The 8,255-nt window shown below is 48.5% G+C and overlaps 1 non-coding gene across 1 annotated transcript; it reads right to left on the bottom strand.

Annotated features, from left to right (window-relative positions):
- Positions 1 to 5,906: 5,906 nt before the first annotated feature.
- On the bottom strand, positions 5,907 to 5,980 carry TRNAI-AAU. The gene has a single exon. It is a non-coding gene; the product is annotated as a tRNA-Ile (tRNA).
- Positions 5,981 to 8,255: the final 2,275 nt, after the last annotated feature.

The following is an 8,255-nucleotide window of genomic DNA, read 5'->3' as shown; positions in this document are numbered from 1 at the left end:
AGTCTGACCTTAAAGCCCGCGGGCCGGGGAGCGGCGGGGTCCGAGTCTGACCTTAAAGCCCGCGGGATCCGGGGCGCGGCGGGATCCCGAGTCTGATCTTAAAGCCCTCGGGCCGGGGAGCGGCGGGATCCGGGGGCCGCCCCCAGCCTCCCCGACCCTTCCCGGGCGCGGAGGCTAAAGCGCGGACGCGGCAGCTGGCGGTAAGAGCCGGGCGAGCATCCTGCCAGACGCTGCGTCGTCAGCGTCGACACTTTCTACATTTTCATCAGCATCGTCATCAACAACATTTTCTACATTTTACGGAGAAACATTGCCTCGACCTAGGAAATGACAGAGCTGGGGACCCAAGCCAGGTGGCCTAGCTCCAGGGCGAAGGAATCACTTTGTGACAGGGTCTCCCTCCTGCTTCACTTTGTGACAGGGTCTCCCTCCTGCTTCGAGAAGCATTATTGCGCAGGGACGCCTGGGGGGCTCAGTCGGTTAAGTGTCTGCGTTTGGCTCCGGTCATGATCGCAGGGCCTGGGGTCGAGTCCTGCATGGGGTTCTTTGCTCAGTGGGGAGCCCGCTTCTCCGTCCGCCTGCAGCTCCCCCTGCTTGTGCTCTTGCCCTCTCTCCCCCTCTGACAAATAGGTAAATAAAATCTTAAGGCGGGGGGAGGGGGGGGAGAAGTGTCCTTGGGAATAAGTATTTCTATGTCTAGGCTTGGAGAATTACTTATGTCTTAATTCTTGTTACAAGTGTCATCAAAATTAATTTTTTTGAACAGAGGGAAAAAAGCTTAAGATTTAAAAACACCTTTTTACACATTTAACCACAAGCGATCACACTGCAAACCCATGAACTCTACTAACAATGTGTTGAGAGGAACACACTTGTGACCTTCGTGTCAGTTCCTCAAGCCAATCACCTTCCCACGTGTTCTCCCTCACCCCCGGGGCCGCCAGTCCTCCTCCCCGGGACAGAGCCTGGGAAACTCAGGTCAAAGTGACCAAGCACGCAAGCCAGGCCACTTCCTCAGGATCAATCCTAGTCCAATCCTAGGGTCCGAACCCGCTGACCCTGAGGGAGGCCAGGTTTTGTAGAAAGGTGAGGAGGGAAGTGAGGCTACCTCAGACACTCCTGTCATCTAGTGGAATAAAAGTGTTAACGATTGCCAAAATTCCTTGAGTGATTTGTTTGCTTAAGTAATAAAATAATTATACACCAGAGACCTATGCTATACATATCATAGGCCCATTTAAGAAATGATAGGGGCGCGTGGGGGGCTCAGTTGGTTAAACATCTGCCTTCAGCTCCGGTCATGACGTCAGGGTCCTGGGATCGAGCCCCGTGTTGGGGTGTCCTTGCTCAGGGGGAGTCTGCTTCTCCCTCTCCCTCAGCCCCTCCCCCGGCTTGTGGTCACTCTCTCTCTCAAATAAATAAAAAATCTTAAAAAAAATTTTTTTTAAATGATTAAATTGTGACTTATAGTTTTTAGAGACTTGCTCAAGGGGTTCACAGCAAGTAACAGGTCAACTTGCTAGTAGCCTTTCAAACTGAACGTCAGATGTTCCCTGACTGACCCCCGAGGGGGCTTCCTTATCCACAGCACCATGATCACTCTAGTTATGCACATGTGCTCTCATTCTGTGCCCTCCCCTTCTTCCCGCTCCACACTGGCCTGTGGCCTGAGTTTGAGGTCCACACCCCCATTCAGGACTGAGAGCTGAACACTCAGCTCTTCCAGTGGCCACCCCCCCATCTCAGCCTCCTACTCCTCACAAAATCTTCCACTCATCTTTTTTATTCATTCTCTTTAAAATAGGAAATACCTGAGTGATTTCTTATAGTATAAAATTTTTGTAGAAAATGCAAAACAGGGAAAATTGAACTCCCTCCAAACCCACTCCAGTACTTCTCAGAGGTAATCATTTTATTAAAAGGTTGGATTATAGTCTTTCAACTTCGCTCTTGGCCTATGGGAAAAATCTTTATCTATACATCTAAAGCTTTATTTCTACATTAATAAAGCCCAATAGACACAATGTTACATGATTTTTAAACATATGTGTGCTGGACACACTTCAAACATCAATACATCAAAGTCTGCCTTATTTTAGTTGTTTGATTCTATGCTGTAGCTTAATTTATTTAACTAGACCTTATTTGTTGGACATTCCAGTGATTCCTATTTTTCTCTCTCCTAAAGAAGTTTCATATCAACATGCCCGTGCTCTGTGCCCCTCGACCTGTCACCTGTTGTCTGCCCTCCCAAGGCTGACCCCTGAGTCCTCACACAGATGCCCAGCTCCTAGGACTTCCTGCTGGACCTCTGGGTCAACCTCTCTGACCCTGACAGGCTCCTGCTGGGTCCTCCTACAGATGGAATCTTTGACCCCTGGGTCCCACACTTGTTTCTTCTGTGAGAGGCTGGGAAGGCCCGAGGCTGGCATTTTACCTCCTCGGGCTGTAGAAAATTGTGTCTGGCCCATGTACTGAAGTCTGGGGAGGCTGCAGCCACAGAACCCTGTCTACAGGGTTCTTTTCCATAAAAAATCACTGATGAGAGGTGTGGAAAGTTAATTCTGTAAACTTGACCTCAGACAAATTGTGAGAGGGGTTTCCTTTCCCTCCAGACTCTTCCCTTTCTAGTGCTTTACCCCGATAAGCTCCTGCCCAGAGTCTGAGGTTGGTGCTGTAATCACTTTGTCTCCTGGCCTGCTTGGTGGAGCTGGGGAACTCTCCTCTCAGATGTCCTTCTGGGCCCACCTCTCCGGGGGTCCTGATCCCCCCCTCCCCAGTACAGCCCCCACCCCCACTCTGCCTGCCCAGCCTAGCCCTCTGACGAGTTTTCAGCCTGAATGTATTGGCTGGGGTAGGTCAGGAAGAGGGTCCTCTTTGTGTTCAAAGCTGAGAGGGGACAGGCAGATGAGAACTTCAGTTGTTAGAGGTATGAGGTGAGATGAAAGAGCAAGGGAGAAAAGCTCACGTGACCATGACCGTGCATGAGGATGCCATTTCTCCCGAAGCTGACATGGATCCTGCTGGACCCCAGGCTTCCAACCTGCCCCTTCCCGGCTCTGGAAAATGGTTGTGAGCCAGCCGTTGTCTGTGTTGGGGAGCAAGTAATCCTCTCCCCATCAAGGTTCTTCTTGCTGGAATAAGAATCGGATTGCCATGAGACGGATTAACAGGAAAAAATCAAATTTAATAGGAGGAATACATACAGATATAGAAATTCCAAAGACAGTCTAACTGAGGCATATATGTCATCCTGAACTAAGAAGGGAGGGGGTCTGGGACTTCAGGGCAATCCCAGGGCCATCAGAGGCAGAGAAGATGCTCAATAATTAGATGTTTGCCCTGTTGTACAGACGGGTCACTCAGATAAAATGCATCTCTGATAATAACGCTTATTCTGGAATAGACTCCCAATTTAGAATCTTCTATGTAGTTAAGGGAGGAACAAAAGTTTTTCTTGAGCCCACAGGGTCTCAGTTGCCTTCAGCTCAGGATAATCTTCATGGCAAAGTGGCCCATCTTGGGGTGACCTGCCCTCCGCCCCTAAATCTGATTTATTGAATATGATTTCTTTATGTTCGCTCATAGAGCATTTCTTATATAGATTTATTTCTAAAACAAATCTTCATATTACTTTCATCGGATGAAATATAATTAGTTATTTGCACAGAGAATAACTAAAGAGGTAAATAAAATAGAAAAAATCCTTATTATTTTGGAAAAGGTCACTGATTTACAAAATGAGATGTGTGAAATGATTCTCAGCGAAGAAAGTTTTCTGAGCATGTAGTAAAAATGGTAAATCAAATTATCTCTGAATACACTTTAAAATTAGAAAATCAACTACTTGAAATGGTGAGCATAAGGTTTCTTATCTGGATACAATTTTAGGACAACCAAGATCGTCCATTTTTATAATAAACACCATAAGGTCTAATTTCATTAGTGGCTAAATATTTATGCCAAGATAGAGTCCACTAGGATGCCCTTATTCTCTTGAGACTTTCAAAACCAAACAGAGCACAGGTAACTCCTTCTAATAACAATGTCTGTACGGATTGAACGTGACTTTACGAGCAAGGTCATTTAAGAATCATTGGCTAACGACTTGTTCCATTCTAGAGTCCAGCCACACGCCGTCTCCCCGTACCCTTTGATGCGGGCAGGGACAGGGCCAGCCTAAGCCAGGGACCCAGCCGAGCCAGCCGGGTGCCCAGTGCGTTCCATTCAGCCGCTTGTCCCCTCTGAGGCTGTGCTGTCAGTTGCTGTCTGGCCCCCCAGGAGTACCACAGAACCCCCCCATGCGGGGGCGCTGATGGGGCAGGGAAGTGTTCTGATGCCCCTCAGGTAGCGATAAAGGAAAAGTGCGTGGATCCCACATACCCCAAGTCTCAGACCGCCTTATCAGAAGATGCCCACCCTCAGCCTCCCAACCCAACAGAGATCCGAAGGCCCGTTTTTGTTGCGTTGGCTCTTCAGGAGCCCTGGCCCCGGGCCCACAAGCGGCCTCCTCCCCCCTAACATGCCCCAGCACACAGAAACCCCCAGACAGGGTGATCTGTGCTGTGCCCCGTAGCCTGGAGCCTCCAGACAGGTTGTCCCGGTTGGAGCCTGGAGACCCAATCCAATATTCCAGTACGTGCTGCAGACAGCTGGCCCCCAGCATCTTGAGCCCCAGGATTCCCAGGGAGGCGATGAGAACCGCTAGAACAGGCTACTGCCCTCAGCGGAAACAGCAGAGGCCTCAGCTGCCCGCCCTTCACCCTCCAAAACGCCGGCCCCCCGTTTCCACCCAGGGCGGAAACAGGCATCAGAGTTACCATCCTGCTTGAAATAACCAAAACCTGACAAAGGACAGGAAGCAACAATTTTCAAGACAGTAGACCTCAGGCAAAGAAGGATAGCAATCCCCAAATGATAAGTGATCTTGGGGGGAAATGGGGTGAGCACTAGGATTGCCCCTAACGTCCTGCCTCAAGAGAGTTTCTCGGCCCCAGTGCAGGGAAGAGAGACCCGGGCAGAGGCTGGCGAACTCCCTGAGCTGAAGAGAGGTGGCTGACATCCAGCCGACCAAGACAGCTGGAGGTGACAGGACAGAGAGGTGTGACGAGAGAAAACTCCAGAAGGAATTCCCCACTGAGGGGCATAATGATCAGCACACGCAGGCGGGGAGGTAACTATACAAGGTTGGGGCCAGACCCCCACGAAGATCAGACGTAACCAGTCAGGAGAAATGATACAAGGTATATGTCTACTGATTGCAAGAATCTAGATTCAACTCCTGTTCGAAAGAAAGACAGAAAGAAAGAAAGAAAGAAAGAAAAGAAAAAAGGAAGGAAAAAAGAAAGAAAGAAGAGAGAAGGGAAAAAAGCCTGTGTTCTGTGTTTCTTGTTCAAAGGGGTACAGACAGGTGTAGAGAAGGATTATCCTGAACTAGCCCTCCACCTGCGGCCAATCTCGGCTGTCAGCGAGATTTTAGTCTCAAAACATGGAAATAACAACCTTTTAAGAATTTCTCTTTTACTTTGTATCTCTTGATGTTTTGAGGAAAAAGGAGGTTGGTTGGGAAACAACTTTGGAAAGACAATTTAAAATCAAACAAGCTTAAAGAAAAAAAAGTCGCCTGTCTCTCTTTTCCACTACTTGTTCCCCATTGGGCAGAACTCGGGCTCTTGGGCCCCTGCCCTCAGTCAGCGACGGCAGAGAAGGCACCACGTTCAAGCTCACATGCACCCGGGAACCGAAGCGAGTTATGAGTGGATTAAAGGAAACTGGTGGCGATGGACTGGGAACTCCGTAGACTGTTGTACATTATTCCCTGCTTTTTATACGTTAAGAAGTGGGTTTTTCAGAAATTAAGCGTCTATATTTGAAGGGGGGCGGGGCGAAAGAAGAGTTAAAAGGAGTGGCCAGTACGGGGATCGAACCCGCGACCTTGGCGTTATTAGCACCACGCTCTAACCAACTGAGCTAACCGGCCTCCGGTTAGAGTAGGTTTTTTTTTTTTGTTTTCCTTTTCCTACTTTTATTTTTCAAGGGCTAAATTCGGAGTAATTGTTGCTGTTTTTTATCTTCGGTAATCTCTTCGTTGCTCTCACACCATATCTCATGTCCTGATAGCTCCCACACAATAGAAAATGTGTCAAAGAATTTGCGCATCGACAATTTCGGTAGACATTGTCCCGCTGAGCTTCAGAGGGCTGAGCCCGGTGTGTGTGTCTGTTTGTTCAACTATACTGAGGACAAATAAATGGGATCGTGGCCACATTTCCTACTCCTCCTTCTTTCTGAATTCCCTGCTGCGGGCTGCGGGTCTGAAGCAAAACTCGACAGTCAGCGAAGATGTAGGGGAATTCACAGGGGGCGCATGTTTAGTTTGGAAATGTCCTCTTCTCTCAGGTAGGTGAGACTTTGGGGGTGCACTTAGTGGTTTGACAAAGAGAGTGTGGTAGAAGCAGACGGGACAGGAAGGGGCTAAGTGAGAGCCGGGAGAAGGGGTCCCCAGCGGCTTCCGTTTTCACACCTCAGAAAGAACCTCGTGGGCACAAACATCTGAGGACAGCGGGCTAACGCAGCCCAGTGTGTCTGGAGATCACGACCGGTGGGGAGAGTACGAGACGAGACAGAGAGGAGCGAGCATGTCGATGATGCGGGACCCTGTAGTAGAATACAGAGTCTAAATCGGGGTACTTTTGTTGGTAAAGGGGGTGCTGACAGTAATTAACAGGCACTAACTGATCCACATCAGGTATAAACTAAGGAGTAGGATCACTCTTTACAGGTGAAGTTAGGGATTATTTAATTGGTTCTACCAGTAATGGGAATCCACGGGAGGATTTTAGGCAGAGAGGTCATATGAACAGATTTGCGGTTTAAAAAGATCGCCCAGTTTCAGGCACTTAGGAGGCATTAGGGAATGGCAAGAACAGGCTACCATCACCAGCAACAAAATTTCTACCCTCGAAGAGGGTGGAAACAGAAATGAATAATAACATGATAAACATGAAAATGATATAATGTATAAAAAGCTGTTACCTGTGATTGAAAGAATGGGGCTGGGGGGGGGTGTAGTGTTGGGAGTAGGTTGGAATTCTGAACTGAGTTGTTGGTGCCGGCTTACTAACGTTGTAGTAACGTTTGATGGGAAGAAGGTGTGAGGTATTACAGGGAGAGAGCACAGCAGGGACCAAGTCCAAGGTGGGCACTGGTGTGAAATGCTTGAGGAATGGCAACAAGGCCCAGAGCATAAGCAAGAAGGAGAACAGAGATGAGATGGGGGGCAGTGGAGGGTCAGAATGTGCCGGACCTTGCAGGAGATCTTAGGAACTCGGCTTTACTTCGAGTAAAATGCAAAAGTATTAAATAATTCTGATTCTAGGAGAGAATATAGTTGCAATGACTTTTTAAAAATGATTTTACTTATTTGAGAGAGAGTGCACACCTGGGGGGGCAGAGGGAGAAGCAGACTCCCCACAGAGCAGGGACCCCCTAGGCAGGGCTGGATCCCAGGACACCCAGGATCATAACCTGAGCCAAAGGCAGATGCTTAACCGACTGAGCCACCCAGGAGCCCCTGCAATGACTCTTTAGAGTTGTCCTGGATCGAGGCAAAAGAGTGGGGTTGTTGCATGCACTCAGAGACCTTCTTTTAGATGTAGGCTGCTCCCAGAGAGAGGGTGTAACCTGAGACGCTAGCTTCCTTTGGCTGAGAGCAATGGCTGGGAGGAGCTCAGCTTGCAGCCCTCAGCAAAGGACACTCCAGGCTGTGAGATGAATGAGTGCCTTGCACCGGAAACAGGTGGTTCTAGGCTGAACACCCAGCTCATCCAGTCCACTGATGGTGCTACTCAGAGCCACCGCCTTCACATCATGAATTCATGCCATCTGGGAATAACTTCTCTAGGACTCTGGTTGCTCTGGTTGGTCACTTTTCCTGGGTAAAATTTAAAAAAAAAATTTTTTATTATGTTATGTTAATCACCATACATTACATCATTAGTTTTTGATGTAGTGATCCATGATTCGTTGTTTGCATATAACACCCAGTGCTCCATGCAGAACGTGCCCTCTTTAATACCAATCACCAGGCTAACCTATCCTCCCACCCCCCCTCCCCTCTAGAACCCTCAGTTTGTTTCTCAGAGTCCATAGTCTCTCATGGGTCATCTCCCCCTCCGATTCCCCACCTTCATTCTTCCCCTCCTGCTATCTTCTTCTTCTTCTTCTTCTTCTTCTTCTTCTTCTTCTTCTTCTTC

The sequence above is a fragment of the Phoca vitulina genome, unplaced genomic scaffold, assembly GCF_004348235.1.
Source record: "Phoca vitulina isolate PV1807 unplaced genomic scaffold, GSC_HSeal_1.0 scaffold125, whole genome shotgun sequence".
Classification (NCBI taxonomy): Eukaryota; Metazoa; Chordata; class Mammalia; order Carnivora; family Phocidae; genus Phoca; species Phoca vitulina.
The sequence above is the reverse complement of the archived record's forward strand: the minus strand, read 5'-3'. Positions and strand labels throughout refer to the sequence as shown.